The sequence below is a fragment of the Oreochromis niloticus genome, linkage group LG3 (assembly GCF_001858045.2).
Source record: "Oreochromis niloticus isolate F11D_XX linkage group LG3, O_niloticus_UMD_NMBU, whole genome shotgun sequence".
NCBI classification, from domain to species: Eukaryota; Metazoa; Chordata; class Actinopteri; order Cichliformes; family Cichlidae; genus Oreochromis; species Oreochromis niloticus.
In genome coordinates this window covers 66,349,514-66,370,954 of record NC_031967.2, presented here as the reverse complement: position 1 = coordinate 66,370,954, position 21,441 = coordinate 66,349,514, and the positions used below count along the sequence as shown (strand labels likewise).

The following is a 21,441-nucleotide window of genomic DNA, read 5'->3' as shown; positions in this document are numbered from 1 at the left end:
AAAGAAAAAGAATTGTTTCTGCTGTGTGGGATCATTTTGATCTTTTAACTGCAAATAGTTTGTCTGTCTTTGTTTCAGTGTAATCTATCAGAATAGGAAAAACAGCAATGTGACTTGCAGTGTAAATTATTTATTTCATTTTATGCAGGTCAAATGTTGCATCTGTTCTGCGGTGCTTTCTTACACAAACAAAAGCACCTCCTCAGTGTTACAGAGGCATTACAGAGCCAAACATGAAAATGAGGAGACAAACACACCGAGAATGAACACAGGTCAACCTATATAGACACTGAACAGCTTTATCATATTTTTTTTTTTTTATTAATATGTGTTTTATTATTTTGAAATCAAGCATCTAGGAAGACTGTTCTGGACCAGGCAGTCCTGAAGTTTATTATAAAGGACTGCCAACCCCTTACTATTGTGGAGAGTGTCGGAGAGAAACATTCCAAGATCAGAGGATCCTTTAACGTACTGGGGGAAAGGAAGACATCTTATCAGAACCTTTTCCACCTGGCTTTACAGTTTGTGTACCCCAGCTTCATCTGTGCCTGTGAGTTTTCCAAAGCTGGGGAAATGGTGTCAAAAAAATGCAATAGACTAAATGCAAAAACATTGGATAAACTTATTTTTCTGAATAGAATTTTATAATAAACTCTGACTCAAATGGGTAATATTACATTCACAATACTTTCATTTTAATTTTCACTTAGTGTCATTCACAATATATTTTATAATGTCTACAATATTTGAAACGTAAAAGATATAAAATGATTCCATGGAAAGTACAATACCTTACAGTGTACAAGTATGACTAGGTCATTGAATCAGTGTCTGTTGTGAGTCTCAAGTAAGTTGCCTGCAATGATATTTAAGGTCCAGCAGGTGTCAGTATGGAGCAAAACAGCAACACTGTGTCGACACAGTATCAATACAGTTTGGGGAACGTGCTGAAACGCTTCATGAGGCCTCATCTACCCATCACTAGTTAAGAGCTACTCACAAAGAGCCGCGCACGGTGGGGCTGGTCACACACAGCACAGCAGGCCTTTTCCACACCAAGACCAGAATCACACACTGACCAACACAGAGGAAATCCACCAGAAGCCTCTCCCACGCCCACACTGCTCTCCTCCAGCTTATATCACCTCTGGAGGGTAATTGGTGATAAACGAGGGCAGATGAACAGCAGGTGTGTCCTAAAGGAGAAGGCAGGGGCAGAGAGAAACAGGGGAGGGGCAATAAAGAAGGAGGAGAAGAGGGAGAGGACAACACCACGCCCACACACTCCCACAGCCTCACAGGATGTAACAAGGACGATGAAGGAAACATCTGTGCTGTGTCTGCTCTGTAAGTAGAATCTCTGTGTTTGTTTGAATTCTTGTACTTTGACTGTCATAATCAAATGATATTTGAGACATATCTACATGATAGTTCGGATAATTGCAGTCATAATGAATCAATAATTAATTTCTTAAGTTCTGATTTTGTTAGATAAACCTGCGACATAGGGCCACAAAGAATCCAGTTATACATTCATGTCGGCACCAAAGTTCCACTAAAAAGTCTGGATGTGGTGAAAATGGTGTTAATAGAAATAAACTGCAAATAGTTAAGAATATACCTTTACTCTTATATTCAATATGTCATGAATTACTGTGTGGCAGACAGGAGAGGACACAAATGCAAACTCACGGAAACTGGGCTTAAACTCAAAATGTAGCTTTATTTGCTTAATGGGAAAAAGGTGATACAAAATGATACAAACTAAACTGGGAAATTCTAATGCTCACACATGGAGAGGTACACAGGCATGAGGGAGGATGCTACACCAAACAGAAGGATAACAAGGACATGAGAACACACGAGGAACAGCTGACACGAATAATCAGACAGGGGAAGCTAGACATAAAAGAATGGAGATGAAAAAAGGGGACCTTCATAATAAAACAGGAAACATGATGTGGGAGTGGAAGAGAGGCAGACGAGAGGGAGCAAGGGAACACGACAGAGAGCACAGACATGACGGGCTGGCGAAACATGGAAAACATGATGGAATAAAACATGAGGGGAAACAAGGCACAAGAACTCACACAATTAAATAAACACTGACACATAGAGGGAGACACAGGGGGCAAAGACACAAGGGGAGCCTAAATGTACAAAGGTTAAGTTAGAATACACTCAGGATACCATTAAGAATAATAAACCATAACACAACAGGTCATAAAAAACACAAGGAACACAAAATGCATCAGAGAACCCAGAACCATGGCACGCTAGTGCTTCCATGAAGTGCAGTTGTTAGTGCTGTTTGTGTGGAGTTGTTCTTTATGTTCACCTCAAATCAACCTGAGTGCCATTTCTGTTTAGTTCTGATCTCACTGCTGAGCTGCACAACAAACCAAGGTCAGTAACCTTCTTCTGTCACAGTTTAAACCTGAGAAATGCTCACTGATATGACCTGATTGGGTTCATGAAGTCATGATGTTATTCATCAGGGCCCAAGACGGGTAGAGAGAAGTTTAACAGAAGGCTACATTTTTATTGAGCTGAGAAAAACCACATGAAGCAAAACACAAAACTATACTGAAAAACCAATGCAAATGTATGAATCCCACAAAGAAGCTGAGACACCAGCAGAGAAGAACTAGGAAACATAATTGAACAGTACAGTCTAATGAAGGACAAAGGGATATTGAGACAATGTACATGCAGATAGATCATTAGGGCAAGTGGAAACACAGCGAGAATAAATCATGAATACGAGACAAGAGATGTTAGACTCAACACAAGATGAGACAAGAGACTAACAGAGTAAAGCAGGAAATGTAACTAGTATTGAAACTGAAACAAAGATTTGACACACAAGATGTACACGGAGACAAAACACAGACCAGACAGACACAGGGGGAACAAAAGGATCTCAATGTTACGAAGCAGAAGAATAACCAGAATATAAACAGATACTCCAAAGGATTTGCTAAAGGAAACTATAACTCATATGAGTGTATAAAGAGAGCCGCAAAAATACATGAATACTTCTCAAAAGTTCAAAGAATAAAAAAACCCCCCAAAACCTAACTTACAAACACAAAATCCGGAGTCCAAAATCAGGGGATCCTAAAAGATGTTCTCTTAATGGATTTAATACATAAGGCAGATTTTTTTTTAAAACAGAAAAAGTACCATTTTAACATTTGTATCAGATTTGACAAAAGTAAACAAATCAACAAGTTTATTTTTTTTTTCTTCTCCCTTTTAACCCTCACAGCTCGTCTGACTGTGAGTCCCAGCAGCTCTCAGTTCTTTAAAGGAGACTTTGTGTCTCTGAGCTGTGAGGAGGACGACAGCTCTGCTGGATGGACTCTGAGGAGAAACACAAGCAAACAGAACATCACTCAGTGTGGAGATGGGTGGGGAAAACCAGCTGGTTCTTCCTGTAGCATTAGCTTCATCATCCTATCAGACAGTGGGGTTTACTGGTGTGAGTCCAGAGAGGGTCCCATCAGTAACATGGTTAACCTGACAGTCACTGGTAAGCTGAGTGTGTGGAGTTAGTGTTGATGAAGCTGTGTGTAAATGGATGAAATGCTGTAGTTTGTCTCTGTGTTGAGGTGGATCAGTGATCCTGCAGAGTCCTGTCCTCCCTGTGATGGAGGGAGATGACGTCACTCTGCTCTGTAAAACAAAGACTACTCCCTCCAACCTCCCAGCTGCTTTCATCAAAGATGGCTCCCTCATCAGGAAGCAGCCTACAGGTCACATGACCATCCAGCATGTTTCCAGGTCTGATGAAGGCCTCTACAAGTGTGACATCAGCGGTCATGGAGAGTCTCCATCCAGCTGGATCACTGTCACAGGTGACACACTCACCTGTCTGTGTTTCTGCAGCTTTCAACATTCACAATGTGACGACAACTTAATGACTGTGTTTGCTTTATTTTAGACAAACACACCACCACACCTCCACCTACATCCACACCTCCACCTACATCCACACCTCTACTTATAAACACCTCTATCCCTGCACCAGCCTCTGTCCCTCTTCTTTTTCATATGTTAATCTCTTTTGCATCAGTCTGTGTTGTGGTTCTACTGGTGTTACTGGTTCTGCTGGTGAGACGATGTGTTCACAGGAAACCTGAAGGTGAGACTAAAACTGTTTACGTGCGGTCTTGTTATCTTAAATAAGCTACACATTTATTATGAATGTATGCTTTATATTTATATTTATTATGTGCATGGACAACTAAAAACAATAGCATAACATATAGTCTAGTGTTTTCAACTAGTTTCTCTTGAATAAATTTAAATATATAATTTTTACAGTCAATTATAGTAATTGATCTTAAATTTGATTTATTTCAGCAGATCAGGATGAAACTGCAGAAGACGACACAGTTAACATCACATACAGCAACATCAAAATATCACAATGTCAACAACAGGGAATCAAACAAAGCAGAGGTAATATTATTTCTTTTTGTTTGCTTGATGTTTTTTCCACAATTTTAGTTTTGTAGTTGCAAGTTTAGATTGGTGTGGGAGGGGAAGTGTTCATTTTTTTTTAGATGGAAACTTTGAGAAAGTTTTGACTTTTGGAACCAGAAGAGACTATATTTAGTAAATTGCTACCCATTTTTATTATCAAGTTAAATACATAATTTGTTAATTTGTGCTATCTAAAATGCAAACGAATCCTAGAATTTTGCTCACCAAAAGTGGAGCTCAGACTTCTTGGATAGTACTGTTAACCACACAGCTGCCATATTATTGGTCAGATAATTGCACTGAAATTACTCCAAAGTCTCCAAACAGCATAAACATGGCCCAGCGATCCAGTCAGCAAAGACTAGCAGATCGCTGGCAGTTACAGCCCCCTGTGTCATCATCTGCCTGTCAGTCAAAGAGGCCACACCCCTAATAATACAAACTTTAAGGCTTTGAAAAATTTGTATAAAAAAGGGCAGTTGTTGATTTTACATTTGCCCTTTTTTACTTCCCAATCAAAATAAAAAAAAAATTTCTCTTTCCGTTTACATGGGAGCTTAATAAAACCTGTCCCAGAGATATACACAGATAAACATATATAAAGGTTGAGAGGTCAGGCTTACTACTCACAGGACTTTTTGGAAAGTCTGTCCCCATGACTGTGGTGACTTGTTCTCTCACCTTGACTTGTCCACGATGCTGAATTTAGTTCGATTTTTTCAAACTGATTTTTTCTGATTGGCATTATGGTTGGTTTCTTAAATTGATGAGGACATTATGGTGCATGTGAAGGATGGTCTAAAGTGCAAAAGTGTGTTCTGTTTTAGGAAAACTAAGATTTTAATTTATTTTATTATTATTTTTGTCTACATTTACAACACTTTCATTAATACACACATTTCAAAAATGTGATTTATTGTCCATTTGGTGTCCTTTGTCCAAAATGTAACAACTCGTTCGTCTTAATCTGATGTAAGTGTTTTTCTTTAAGGTTCGCAGTCATGTGCTGTCTGTTATTATGTCTGTGCTGGACTGTGTGTTTGTGGTCTGTGGTTAACTGAAGCTAACAGCTCTCCAATAGTCCAGCATCCTGTTTCTGTTCTGTCTGCACTGATATCTTCTCTGCATGCTGTATTCTGTAGAGAGTGCTTCAGCTGCGGTTTACTCAGCAGTGAGAACAGCAGACATTGTCAGAGAGAAGTAAAAAAACAAGCAATAACGAAGATAAGTCTGCTATTCTTTGTCTCCTGACACCTACAGAGTGGCATCATAGTGTGGTGGCTTTCACATTTATCTGACAAGGTCCCCAGTTTGATCCTGGGGGGAGACATAAATCCCTTGAGAGTTGTTGGGAATACTGTGAGGTTTTTTTTTGCATATTACAATTTACTGGCTGCTTTAAAATTGTAACTTGTTCCATAAAATAACAAGTTGTTCCCACAAGAGCATCCATTATCTACTACTCATTTGGGTCTCAGTCACAGGGAGCTGTGTCCACCAAACACAATCATTTTTTTATTGTTTGGCATATGCCTGTTATGACCTCAACATTGGTTTTAATTTATTTGACTCGGTTAGCTTGTATCAAAATATAAATGAGTGGACTCCCTGATAAATCAGACTCTGGATTATGTGCTGACATATGACATAAAAATGGAAGATTTAACAATATTTACTGACATAATAGTTTTTAAGTTTACAATAATGCACTACACAACTCTGGAGAAAAGTCATGTCTTTCCACTCTTCCATCATTATATTTTTTCCCTTTCTTCTTGCCAAGAGTGACCAACACATTTATTCAGTGATCCACACCCCAAGGCTCCACAGCATTGACATTGGAATGTCATTCGAACTGGAGAAATATAGTCAGATGTTAACATAGAGAGGAAAGGTAGTCAGAACTGAGAGGATTGAACTACCAGAAGGCAAAATTGCAGACATTGAGGACTGCTATGAGTACCTGGCAATCCCACAGGCAAATGGGAACTATGAAGATGTCGCTAGGAAAGCTGCAACCACAAAACACCTGCAGAGAGTCAGGAAAGACCTGAGGAGTCAGCTGAACGGGAAGACCAAGATGCGGGCTATCAACACTTGTGTGTGACCAGGTACCCTGCTGGGATATTCAGCTGGCCAAAGGAGGAGACAGAAGCCAAAGACATCAAGCTCCTGACCATGCATTGGAGATTTCACCCCAAATCCAGCACCTTGAGACTATACGATAAGTGAAAGGAAGGAGGCCTAGTGACTAGACTAGTGAATTTGTCCAGGATGAGACAACAAACATCCACCAGTACATCAGAAAGATGGCACAAGAAACTGCATGCTCAGTGAATACCTCAGGCAGCAGAAACCCAAGAAAGAGGAGGAAGAGGAGGAACCATCATGGAAGGACAGGCCCCTGCACGGTATGTACCACCGACAGATAGAGGAAGTGGCTTATATCCAGAAATCCATTCACTAATCATGGCAGCACAGGAACAAGCTCTGAGTAAAAGATCCATAGAGGCTGGGGTCTATCAAACCAGGCAAGACCCCAGGTGCAGGCTGTGTAAAGATGCCCCTGAGACAATCCAGCACATAACAGCAGGGTGCAAGATGCTAGCAGGCAAGGCATACATGGAACGCCATAACCAAGTGGCCGGCATAGTATATGGGAACATCTGTGCTGTGTTCTGAAATTCTCAAGGTCAAAATGGGAGACACCCCGTAAGGTGATGGGGAATGACCGAGCTAAGATCCTGTGGGACTTCCAGATGCAGACGGACTAAGGGCGATGGCTAACCGATCGGACATAGTAGTGGTAGACAAACAGGGGAAGACAGCAGAGTGATAGATGTTAGTGATAAACGAATGACAGCAACATCAGGAAGAAACACAAGAAGCTTGAGAAATACCAAGGGCTCAGAGAACAGCTCAAGAAAATGTGGAGGGTGAAGATAACAGTAGTCCCAGTGGTAATCGGAGCACTCATTGCAGTGACCCCCAAAGTTAGGCGAGTGGCTCCAGCAGATCCCAGGAACAACATTTAAGATCTCCATCCAGAAGAGCGCAGTCCTAGTAACAACTAAGATACTGCGCAGGACCCTCAAGCTCCCAGGCCTCTGGTAGAGGACCCGAGCTTGAAGGATGTATATATGTATGTTTATAAGATACCTCAGAACTGTTTTGTGCAGTTTTTTTGGGGCCACATGGTCTTAACTAATGATGTAGACTCAAATACAGGTTCAGCTTATATTGTCAAGATATCAAGTGTGTTGTAAATTTTAGAGGTCACAACACACCTGCGCAATTACTGAGGAAATGAGCTATTACTCCACAGGCAGGTTAGCTGTATCTTTTAACTGCTTTTGTCACACAAATGTGTTGAGAGCAAGATGGAGTTGTTATGAATACGAGGCATAACAAGAAACATAAAAAGACTAAAAGTCTTTAACTGTAAAACAAGATAAAACAAGAATTCAACCTGTCGAACTGTCCCTTTAATACAATGACTTAGTTTGACTTCTGCATGTAAAGCCACAGCAGCAGCTTCCTGCTGTTGATTCTAGTTAACCGTAGCTGAATCTGATAGAAATTTTTATCATAGTATGTTGCTTCTTGGCTGACAATAGTGTCGTGAGACGTCTTTGCTTTGTGGTTTGTGGCTAAGTGTACCAGTCTGCAGCTTTGTGGACATCCGCCTTCATTTTTTCAACACAAACATCCCCCAGTTTTTTTCTACTCAGTTTCTTTCTCAGCAGACGTGTTAAGAATGGAAAAAACTGAAAACCTGCTGCTATTTACAGAAATTATGAATTAACCTCTGAATAAAGAAAAATAAATACCAGCACTAATTTGCATGTGTTTTATCCTGTAGAAAGTGACCCAGCTGCAGTCTACTGGGCAGTCACAAAGTAAGATGTCAGTTATGGACAAAAACAAAATAATATAATAAGAGCTCCTAACATTTAACTGTGGACCAGGACAAGAAAAGAAATAGCTGTTTAATTATTAAATTCAATTATTTAATTGAAGTGTGTGACCAATGGAATCTAAAGAAGATTATATATTTACATTATACTAATTATATTATAAATATCCAGAAACAAAAGAAAGACCATTTAAATTTAATTTTGGCAGCAGTTCATTTCAAAGCTATGACAGGGCTAAATTTACCACTGTGTAGCATCCCCCCTTCTTTTAGCAAAAGTCTGCAAACATCTGGGATGCTGAGGTTGAATGCTGCCCCACTCTTGTCTGATATACGTTTCTGGCTGCGCAGTTGTCCACAGTCTTCTTAATCATAATTATAATTTTATGATGCTCCAAATCTTTCAGTTGGTGAAAGGTCTGGGCTGCAGGTGGCCAGTTTAGCACCTAGACTCTGCTTCAGGTTTGATAATGCGATATTCAAACTCAGTTTTAGTTTGAGTATGATTATGACATATTAAAAGCTAAGCTCCAAATACAGCTTTATTGCTGAGGCTGACACCTTCTGGCCAATTTGGCTATCACAACATTTTGATGATCTTATTTTGTTAAACAATGATGCAGACAAGCTCTCTAGGATTCAGAACAAAGCTACCTTATTAATGTAAGCCTTTAAATGCCAGTTTGAACATTTGAATTATTATTATTTTATTTAAAAAAACTCACAAAATTGATTTAATGGCATTATCATTTTTTGAGTAGTTCCTCTCGACACCTTAGTGGACAAAAATACCCCATTCCCTTACATTGAAGTCACACTTTTGTTTATCGCTCTGCCATTATAATATAAAACCATGCATTCTGTAATGTTAGCATTTCATTTTGAAGAAAAGTAGTGATATTTTACATTTTTACTGTATCCCACCAGACTAAATAATTTTCATGGAATTTTTGTATTTTTACCAGTTATATTATGCAGCCATGTGACCACCGGGAAGCCCATGCGAGTGATTTATATAGATGTGTGTTTACCTTCTAGGAAGCATACCTGCTCCCGAAAAGATAACTAAATATTACAAACTAAGGAGATCAAGATATACACAGATTATACACTACGAACCAAATAAGATACTAGACAGAGACCAAAGGTAAGCCAACACTGAGACAAAGACTGACAATACAAAGATACAGAGAAACTAAACACAAAGATACAACTGGAATGGCAGACATGGAGAAAGACTGGGGAGGCTAAACGTAAACAAGCACAAAGACGCTGAAGACAAAACATGGAGACAAGATTAGAACCAACTGGACAAGAAAGGGGGAACCAACATAAAACAAGAATTCAAGAGCTGTAACTAACAAACAAAAAGGCCACAGAAACCAACATACTAAGGAACCAGAACATAAATGATTTCTTAATTCCAAGGCTATTATCATAAGTTTTTTTTTTCTTTTTTTCGACAGACTAGAGATTCTGTTTTTTAAGTCTCACTGTTCATCATATGTAAGAAATCTATCAAGATGAAGAGAAGAGATAGAGAAGTGTTTGACTTTTTAACTTCATCATGACAAAATAAGTCTGGCTACAGTTGATGTAACCCAACACTGACCAACCACTGTGCACCAGTATGGGCTCTTTATCCCAGTACAAACTACCAAGTATTTTCATGCAAGATTTGAATAACATGAAGTTAATATACTAAGTTTGTTTTGCAGAACGTTTCACTCCATGAAAGTAATTGATTGAACTACAAAGCTTGTAATCACGTTTCCTGTTGTTTGAACTGTGTGTCTTTGTGTTCAGACTTCAAACCAGAGCCAGACGTCGTCTACGCTTCACTGAAGTAGTCCACCAGTCCAACCACTGATGTCCAGCTACTGGTCTCTACATGGTCCCCTCAGATTAGAGGACATCCACATGTTTAACGTATTTTCTATTGATTTCTGTCTTTGATTATGTAATTTAAAAAAACACATAATCTTAACTGGAGTTATTTGTAAAGTACTTAAAATCAACCATGATAATTAGCATGTTAACATGTTAATATGTTTTATGGGCACAGTATCTTCACTGTTATTAATACTTAACCTATGCATCCGGCACTTTGTTCTTGTTCCCATGTCAGTGGATTACTTTCACTGTAGGATTAATAAAGTTTTGTTCTCACTTGTTTTTCTCATGTGATTCTTTGGATTTCACCAAAGTGTCAGATGTAAAAATAAGAATTGTGTTGGTTTAGTTATGTTTAATTGATACAAAACTCTTCAGTGCAAAAATTATAATTAAAACCCAACAACAGGAACTTGTAGGTGACAGTTAATGGCACAAACACAAGCTTCAGTATAGAGTACGAGTAAGACTGTAGCCGGGATTTAGAAATGAGTGAGGACCAGAATTGCAATCCTGTCATCTATTCAGCAGGATAAAATGTTACACTTGTAAAGAAACAAGAGTTGCAATCAAAAATAGAAATTTTAAAAAGTTTATTTTAGTTTGCGTAGTTTTATTCTTTTGCAGGGGCAGCTGTGTATGTATAAATATGGAAGATGAAAGCTGTCTGTGTAAAACAAAGGAAACGAAACAATAAAAAAATGGAAAATAATTATTTTAACTTGACATGAAATTAGCCTGACTTACTCCATGACTCTGGACCTACTGAGTCTCTGATTCACTCCTGGTGCCTGAACCAACCAGTTAACCAGTTAATAACCTAAATATAACCCAGTGAGTGGCAGGCAGTCCAAAACTTCACAGAATTCTCTACAGTAAACATATTGGTTTGTGCCATTTTTTCAATCTTATTTTGAAATAAAAGAAAAAAAAAGGTTTAAAGTCATGACCTCAGCGACCTTATAGTTCATTCTGACCATGAGTGTGCGAAATGTCTTAATGTCTTTACTACCTTACTCAGCCAGAAACCATTCAGAAGCAGCTGATAAGACAAAAATTCAATTTTATTTACTGATTGTTTCATTTTAAGCAAAATTAAACAAACTAATATTTCGCTTCTCTGCTTTACCAGAAAATTTAAAAAAAAACTTAAAAAAGAGGATTGAATGAAAGTTGTGGTGATCAGCAGGAGAGTACAGCCTCTTTGCAGAAAGTAATTTTGACTGTTCATAGTAAATATGTTCATTGTACTCCATAGTAGTCCACTGTAGAAGCGTCACTGACGATCTCCTTATATCCATGTGGCATTTAAACCGAAACACCTCCCTCTACTGGTCATATGTAAAACTTGAAATTTATTGAAGATCCGTTCAGAGGCTCGTTAGAGAGTTTGGTTTCAGTTACATCATTCTTGTGACCTGCTGAAAACTAGATTTTCATTGTTAGGCTTTAAAACTGAGTGCCAGACTCTTCTGAAGTGTCAATATTTAGTCGTCCACATCACACAGAACGCTTTTAATCTGTCAGAGATTTTGATATAAGAGTGAAATTATTTAAAGGTGATTCATAACGTTTTTTATTCATTCATTTAAACTTTAAACAAATTAAAGTTCCCTAAATTTTAAGTCAAAGGTCTTTTTGCCAAATTATATACTGTAATGTTTTACTTGAACCTCATGGTGGCAGTGTTGCTCACTGTTAGGTTGCCTGGAAGACAGTGCAGTATATCACAGTGCATCACAGACATCATGTGTTTATACATTAGGGTGTATTTACTGCAGAATAAATGTACTTTAATGTACTTTAATCTTCATCAGTGTTGGATCACATTACATTGGACCTTATTAGTTTCTTTAAACAAACAAACAAATAAATGCATCCATGCAGTGCTGCAACTTTTAAGCTAGCATTAAAACTCAGTGGCTGCACATTAACAGCAAAGAACAGTCTGCAAAAAGAAACCACTTTTTACTTCTGACTGTGATTATTAAATATGTTCACTGTACTGTACAGCTGATCAGGATGCCCATACATGTTAAAACTGATCATCATAATTATGAACAAATATTTAAGTAAACATGTTTTTTATTAATGAGTTGAATAAAATACTGACATTCTATTAGGAACTGCAGATGCTCAATTTGTTTATTCTCTAGAACAAAATGTGGAAGCATCACTGATGATCGGCTTGTATCCATGTTAGTGTTTAAAGTCCAACATCTCCCTCTAGTGGTCATATATAAACCATGTGTGAGGATGGTGTTAATGTAAAATATGAATCATAGTGTTCCAGTCAGTCATCAGTGTGTCTCTGCACAGCTGTAATTAAAATGTGTTCAGAGGGCCTCAGTGTCTGAATGGTTCCAGTTCAGCTCCATAACAGCAGCGTCCCTGGTTTGATTCCTGTGTTTCAGCTCATATCTGCCTCTCTCACTGAGGGGGACGTCCACTACATGGACATGGATTTGTTCATCAACCAAACTACAGATCACTGAGAGCAGAGGAGATGAGATTCTCTTTAAAGTTTGTGAATGAACTATGAAGTTTCACTGAGTACAATGTGCTTTATTGATTCTCATATAAAACTTATTTCTTTTTTTTAATAATACATGGGCATTTAAGAATAGATTCATTAATGAAACGGATATTCACCACTACTCCCGGAGTATCAGTTGTACCACTGTATCTGTACTAAGAAAGGAACGGGACACCTTCAGAGGAAGAGGGCGGGCTTTACTTGGTGTCAGTGAGAGAAATGAAAAAAAGCTCAAATGAGTGAGAAGGACGATGAAGGAAACATCTGTGCTGTGTCTGCTCTGTAAGTAGAATCTCTGTGTTTGTTTGAATTCTTGTACTTTGACTGTCTGCTCTCCTGATAACTGATGATGGAGGAGAAGACATGAAAAACAAATCAGGCTGAATTCAAGTTCAAAACACCACGAGGACCAACTGCAGGTCTGAACTGACTCTTTATCTTTGCTCAGGAGTCGAGGAAACACAGCAGGCAGTGAAAAGATCAAATCATTCACTCAGTATATCAACACAGCTGCACAGTGGACACATGACTTTACTGGGTTATTATAAGTAGTGGATATTTTCTATAAAATCTGTGTATTCAGTTCACATGATTGTAATCATTATGATCACTGTAAGAACTCTTTTTTAGATCAAACTTGTTTAGAAAAATCCATGCAGACTTTCCAGAATGGTTTGGATTTGTTGAGAAATGTTAATGAAGCTAAAAGTGAATGATCCATAAATTATATTTAACAGTACAAGTGTCACAGAGGTGCAGTGGTAGTCAGTCCAAACATCAGCTGATGATTAATGTTTTCTACTGGCCACTCAAATACTTTTATTCTCCCTCATGGTTAAGTGTTTAAGAGGATGGATGGACCTTCCGCCATTTAAACACTTTCTTCATTTGTTTCTTCAAACTTGGCATGAAATAGAAAATGAGCAGATATATCAGAGAGATGAGCTTGTGTGTTTGTCAGCTGTTCTTCATGTTCACCTCAAATCAACCTGAGTGTCATTTCTCTTTAGTTCTGATCTCACTGCTGAGCTGCACAACAAACCAAGGTCAGTAACCTTCTTCTGTCACAGTTTAAACCTGAGAAATGCTCACTGATATGACCTGATTGGGTTCATGTTTGCAGATGCTTGTTGACAAATATCTAAGAGATCATCAGTTTTTCATTTTAACCCTCACAGCTCGTCTGACTGTGAGTCCCAGCAGCTCTCAGTTCTTTGAAGGAGACTTTGTGTCTCTGAGCTGTGAGGAGGACGACAGCTCTGCTGAATGGACTCTGAGGAGAAACACAAGCAAACAACAGAGGACTCAGTGTGGAGATGGGTGGGGAAAACCAGCTGGTTCTTCCTGTAACATCACTTTGATGGTGCCTCATGACAGTGGAGTTTACTGGTGTGAGTCCAGAGAGGCTCCCATCAGTAACATGGTTAACCTGACAGTCACTGGTAAGCTGAGTGTGTGGAGTTAGTGTTGATGAAGCTGTGTGTAAATGGATGAAATGCTGTAGTTTGTCTCTGTGTTGAGGTGGATCAGTGATCCTGCAGAGTCCTGTCCTCCCTGTGATGGAGGGAGATGACGTCACTCTGCTCTGTAAAACAAAGACCACTCCCTCCAACCTCCCAGCTGCTTTCTATAAAGATGGCTCCCTCATCAGGAAGCAGCCTACAGGTCACATGACCATCCAGCATGTTTCCAGGTCTGATGAAGGCCTCTACAAGTGTGACATCAGCGGTCATGGAGAGTCTCCATCCAGCTGGATCACTGTCACAGGTGACACACTCACCTGTCTGTGTTTCTGCAGCTTTCAACATTCACAATGTGACGACAACTTAATGACTGTGTTTGCTTTATTTTAGACAAACACACCACCACACCTCCACCTACATCCACACCTCCACCTACATCCACACCTCCACCTACATCACTCTCTCCTGCGGTTCTCTCTGTGTCGTCATTTGTTGGATCATTCTGTTTTGTGGTTCTACTGGTGTTACTGGTTCTGCTGGTGAGACGATGTATTCACAGGAAACCTGAAGGTGAGACTCAGACTTCCTGCAGGTGTTTCAACACAAGGCTGTTCATTTTAAAAACAGGAAGGATCATGTAGACATTTGGAGTTAGAGATCATTTAAAATTCCTTCTCCTTCTAAATTTCAGAGTCTGACTTTAATTAAGTTAACAATTTTGTAGTTTCTGTGACATCCTAAGGTGTTGAATCTTCATCCTGATGATGAACACTGACAGCTCTGTGAGCGTGGTTGATCACTTACTCCTGTATTTCATATATTTAACGCATCAAAAACTTTTCCTGACTTCTCTGCTCTCTCTGTGCCTCCTGATGAACACAAAACTGTATTTAAGAACAAAAATCATATATCTTTTTTTATTCTTTCTCCTAAAACACCCGGTAAAAGTTCTTTTCAAACTGAACAAAATCAATTTGTTAATATTTTTTGTCTTTAGTGAAAGTTTGTGTGAGTCACAGTAACCTGCAGTGTGTTTTCATGATAATGAAGAATCAATATCACCTCTTCTTAACACCAGCTACATATACTCAGAAGCACAAGACACTTCTATTTTGGCTAATAATAGTGTTCATGCTGTGAGTACATGTTTGCTTTGAGCTTTGTGGTGAAGCATGTCAGTGTGGCAATAATGGCAACATTGTGGTCGTTTACTTTTCTTGTTCTCAGAGACACCTCGCTGTTCTGTGTGCTCGTTAGCAAAAAAAAAAAAGAAAAACTGTAAAAAGGTGCATAAAAGTAATCAATATTAAAAAATAAAACTTATTTATGTGGCTGTAGTGCAATAATATCACAACGCTGTTGCAGTACCTGCAATAATTTTAATGTGTTTTATTCTGCAGAGAGTGAAGCAGCTGCAGTTGATCCATCACAGAGAACTGAATATGTCAGTTATTGACTAAAAACCATCAGAACATGGTCCAGGTACAGCTGCTCTTTATCTTTCACTTTGGACAGAGACAAGCTATCTGCTCACCTTGTTTCCATTCACCATGCTAAGCTAAGTTAACCACATCAGGACTTGTGAAAGGGACTTCTCATCACTGTCACACAAAAAAGATCTTTTGCATCAGTACCGACTCAGATCGACTCAACGTGATTTGATTTGGATCAAGTAATTTTTCATTATAGTCTAGTACCACCTAATGTGAGTGTTCATCGCAACAAAGGAGGATGACAAGGCCATAATAGACCTGCTGCTCGGTCTGTGGCTTTTCGTCAGACTTGGGGACCACAGCGTTGTTTTTTCTTTGCTATTTCAATTGCTGGGTTTCACAAATGGTGTGACACTCTCAAGACTCATCGAGGGACGCCACTGACAGTCCAATCAGTGGCATGCAGTTTGTTGACATGAGATTTTCAGATGGCCTTGGATAGTATCACAGTGCATTAGATACTAAAAAAAGTACCGGATACCAGTTACTATGACCTAATGGAAAACCCTGGCAGCTGTGGCGAGCTAACCTGAGTAGGTACTAATGGACAAGTATTCCCCGAATAACTGACCTGTTCCTTTAAAGAGATATGAGCAGCAGGTTGTGAGGGCAGTTACAGATGTGTGTTCCTCTTTATTCCTCTCAGAATAAAACTAATTTCTACACTTAGGGTATTTGAGGTCACACTAAATATAATGTTTTTGTGATAATGCTCTAGAAACTGTTTTTGTCTGATTTTTGATAAGTAAGAAACACTTTGGACAGTACAAACAGAACCTGACAGAAGCCAGTTTCTATTGAAATGTGAAAAAAAAAAAAAAAAAAGGTCCATCCATCCATCCATCTTCATCCGCTTTATCCGGGGCCGGGTCGCGGGGGGAGCAGCCTACGTAGAGAAGCCCAGACCTCCCTCTCCCCAGCCACCTCCTCTAGCTTATCCGGGGGAACACCAAGGCGTTCCCAGGCCAGCCGAGAGATATAATCTCTCCAGCGTGTCCTGGGTCTGCCCTGGGGCCTCCTCCCGGTGGGACATACCCGGAACACCTCACCCAGGAGGTGCCCAGGAGGTGTCCTTGTCAGATGCCCAAACCACCTCAACTGGCTCCTTTCGATGTGGAGGAGCAGCGGCACTACTCTGAGCCCCTCCTGGATGGCTGAACTTCTCACCCTATCTCTAAGGGAGAGGCCAGCCACCCTTCGGAGGAAGCTCATTTCCGCCGCTTGTATCTGCGATCTTGTTCTTTCGGTCACTACCCACAGCTCATGGCCATAGGTGAGGGTAGGGACGTAGATCGACCGATAAATTGAGAGCTTCGCTTTTACATTCAGCTCCCTCTTCACCATGACGGACCGGTGCAGCGTCCGCATCACTGAAGTGGCACCAATCCGTCTGTCGATCTCCGGCTCCCTCCTCCCATCACTCGCGAACAAGACCCCGAGATACAGGAACTCATCCCCGACCCGGAGTGGGCACTCCACTGCATTGTTCCTCCTGTATCCGAGGTTCGACTAGCGGATGAACTCTCCTTTCCAGCACCCTGGCATACTCTTTCCCAGGGAGGCTGAGGAGTGTGATCCCCCTATAGTTGGAACACACCCTCCGGTCCCCCTTCTTAAAGATGGGGACCACCACCCCAGTCTGCAAGTCCAGGGGTACTGCCCTTGATCTCCATGCAACATTGTTGCCTCTCCGAACTCCTCCCACACCCGAGTTTTTGCTTCAGCCACTGCCCGAGCCCCATTCCGCTTGGCCTGTCGATACCTGTCAGCTGCCTCCGGAGACCCACAGGCTAACCAAGCCCAATAGGACTCCTTCTTCAGCCTGGTGGCTCCCTTCACCTCTGGTGTCCACCATTTGGTTCGGGGATTACCACCACGGCAGGCACCAACCACCTTGTGGCCGCAGCTCAGCGGCTTCGGCAATGGAGATGCTGAACATGGTCCATTCGGACTCAATGTCCCCAGTTTCCCTCGGAATGCTGTTGAAGCTCTGCCGGAGATGTGCGTTGAAGATCTAGCGGACTGGGGCCTCTGCTAGACTTTCCCAGCACACCCTCACTACACGTTTAGGTGCACTGGGTTTGTCCAGTATCCTCCTCCGCCACCTGATCCAACTCACCACCAGGTGGTGATCAGCTGACAGCTCAGCCCCTCTCTTTACCCGAGTGTCCAGAACATATGGTCGCAGGTCTGGTGATACGATTACAAAATCGATCATCGACCTGCGGCCTAGAGCGTCCTGGTGCCACTTGCACTTATGGACACTCTTATGTTCGAACAAGGTGTTTGTTATGGCCAAACTGTGATTTGCACAGAAGTCCAATAACCAAACACCTCTTGGGTTCAGATCAGGGAGGCCGTTCCTCCCAATCACGCCACTCCAGGTCTCGCTGTCGTTACCCATGTGAGCATTGAAGTCTCCCAGCAGGACAACAGAGTCTCCAGGTGGGGCACCTTCCAGCACCCCACCCAGGGACTCTAAGAAGGCTGGGTACTCTGAACTGCCACTCGGCGCATAAGCGCAGATGACAGTCAGGACCTGTTCCCCGACCCTGAGGCGCAGAGAACAAACCCTCTCATCCACCGGGAAGAACCCCAACGTACTGGGAGCAAGCTGAGGGGATACCCCAGCCCACCGCCTCTAACCAGGGCCAACTCCAGATTGAGACAGAGTCCAGCCCCTCTCCAGGAGACTGGTTCCAGAGCCCAAGCCATGCGTAGAGGTGACCCCAACTATATCTAGCCAGTACCTCTTAACCTCACGCACTAACTCAGGCTCCTTCCCCACCAGAGAGGTGACATTCCATGTCCCAATTGCCAGTCTTGGCAGCCGGGGACACCCAGCACAAAATGCACCTGACCCCTATGGCGCCTACTGCGGGTGGTGAGCAGCGGGAGGATGGGCCCATGTCCTCTTTTTGGGCTGTGCCCGGCCAGGCCCCAAGGCACTAAGGCCCGGCCACCAGACGCTCGCCTCGGGGACCCTCGCCGGGCCTGGCACCAGGGCGGGGCCCTGCTAACCCTATCCTGGGCAGGGTAAACTGTTCCCTCGATGTTTTTCTCATAAGGGTCTTCTGAATTGCTCTTTGTCTGGTCCCTCACCCAGGGCCAATTTGCCATGGGAGACCCTACCAGGGGGCAAAAGCCCCCAGACAACATAGCCCCTGGAAACCCTGGGACACAGAAACCCCTCCAGTACGATAAGGTAGCGATTCACGGAGAGGAAAAACGGTGATGATCTTTCTTTTTTTTTTACAGAGGACCTGTTCTGGTGTTTCTTGTTTGCTGTCATATGCCTCATGTTCCTCTTGTAGATGCTTGTATTGAACAAAGTTTCTGTTAATGGGTTCAATGTATGTAAATGTAACTGTGAACTTAAAGCTCAGGCTGCAGCTCTAAACTAATCCCTAATATGACAGATAAGCTCCAGGGAACAGAGATATATGAGACAGAGGGAGGACAGACAGGGAATGCAGAGGGAATAAATTAAAAGTAAAAACTAAAGCTGAGAGAAGAAGCATTAAACTCAAACTAGAAGAAATCATGTGATCAAAGTTAAAGATCAGCACAGATCTGTGGGCTCCAGGTTTGAAGAAGCAGTTTAAGTGTGAGCAGTATGGAAGCTCTGTGATTTGTAAAGTCTGAACTGGGACTGTGTGTGATGCAGAGAGGTGGAGATTGGAGTTCTTTACTTAACTACAAAGCGTTTAATCATGTTTCCTGTTGTTCTAACTGTTTGTGTTTGTGTTTAGACTTTAAACCAGAGCCAGACATTGTCTACTCTTCACTGAAGTAGTCCACCAGTCCAACCACTGATGTCCAGCTGCTGGTCTCTAACTGGTCCCCCCAGCACCTCAGACCAGAGGACATCCACATGCTAACAAGACTTCTGTGGGTTTCACAAAGGTCTCAGATTGAAAACTGGACTTCTGGTTTGGTTGTGGCTAAATGACACATGCCTCTCTTAACTGAAGAAAACAAAGAATAAAGACTAAACCACAACCTCAGCCTAAAAACAACCAGAGCACCATCCAGTGTCTTTAAACCTTCTTTTATTTGTGTTTGAGACTGAAGAGTTTTATCTCTTTGTTTCCTCAGTCACCTAGAAATCAACCAGCAGCCACTGGCATGGTGAAAAAGTTGTATAATTGTTTCACTTTTCTGTGTAAATTAATATAATTGTCTGGTAGTAGTTCTTTGTGTCACTTTCACCTCTTCAATTAATTCTTTAATATTAATATTAATAAATAAGTCAATAAACAATTCTGTTTACCGATGGTATGAGTTGTAAGATCTTTGGGTTGATATTGTCACAGCATCACCTTGATCACAAACTATGCCACTGTTGAACTAAAACGCAACATAAAATCCAATGAGAAAGTAAGACGGGTAAAAAAGAGACATGAAAAGATCATGAACAAGCATGTCCAATTCAGCTTTGGAGACAACAGTCCTGACCTTAGCCACATTTCTTAAATGGAAAAAGCTAGAGTGGGTCACAGACTTGATGTGAGCATCAAAAGTCAAATATTGGTCAAAAAATAACCAAAGAGTCTGAGCTGCAGCTTTTATCATCGATGAGAAAGAACCCAGATGTGAACCGTGTTCTTCAATAGTTGACTTTAGTTTTCACAAAGCATTGTTGTTACAGCAGAACAGCTGATGTTTAACAACAGTTTAACCCTTAATTGACAAAGGTTCCAAGATAATCGATTGCTATGAACTGGTGGTAGTGTGGACTTGAGGCAGCCAGGTATCCCAGAATGCATTTCAATTCAATTTTATTTATATAGTGCCAAATCACAACAACAGTCGCCTCAAGGTGCTTTATACTGTAAGGTAGACCCTACAATAATACATTATTTCAATTCACAAGCAGCAATGTGATCTAAACTGTAAGTAAAGGTTTTAAAATACCCCTGTCACCCCTGTTTTCTGTCACCAAAAACACTTTAAATATTGTTTTAATATTGAATGTAGTGGCGTAATCTTCACATGTGTGCTCAGGTTGTCAGCATAGAACGTGTTCGCTAAAATGCTTCATTCTTTTTGGTAATTTCGCTAGCTCCGCTAACAGTCAGCTGACAGAGTGTACCAAGCTCACAGTCACGGTGTTCCAGCTTAACTGCTTTTTACATTAACTGATTAGATTTGTTTATGTATTCCATTCTCTGTGTTCCATATGTTGCATCCGCAGATTCTCATTTTCACCAACATGTCATGATACGGCTGTGGCGTGGATGTAGGACCCAAATGCAGGACACTCAGACAGAGGAATAAACTCAAAGAGGCTGCTTTAATGCAGTTGCAGAAAAACTCCACAAACAATAAACTTGCAATAACAAACCGATACCAATACTAAATACTAAGAAACCTGGAGAAAAGAGACTAGGGACGAAGAGCATGGAGGGAAACACACACACACATAGCATAAGGGTACCAGGCAACAACGAGCACTGGAGGACATACAGACAGGCAGGAACATTAGGGAACAGGTGGAAACACAGCTGGAATTAATTGGGCAGGACAAGGCAAGGTAAGCAAAACAGAATATACTAACATGAGACAAAGACCTTCAAAGTAAACTGAACTCAGGCGCCCAATAACGACACAGTAAACTTGCAAAAAATAATTTTATTGTGTAAT

The 21,441-nt window shown here is 41.0% G+C and overlaps 1 long non-coding RNA gene across 2 annotated transcripts; it reads left to right on the top strand.

Moving 5' to 3' along the window:
* Positions 1 to 3,955: 3,955 nt before the first annotated feature.
* LOC109199600 (uncharacterized) lies at positions 3,956 to 20,049 on the top strand. Of its 2 annotated transcripts, none has more exons than XR_002059916.2 (3): positions 3,956 to 4,150; positions 15,703 to 15,784; positions 19,548 to 20,049. It is a non-coding gene; the product is annotated as an uncharacterized LOC109199600 (long non-coding RNA). The 2 variants fall into 2 exon arrangements; XR_002059917.2 differs by lacking the exon at positions 3,956 to 4,150 and adding an exon at positions 14,701 to 14,872.
* Positions 20,050 to 21,441: the final 1,392 nt, after the last annotated feature.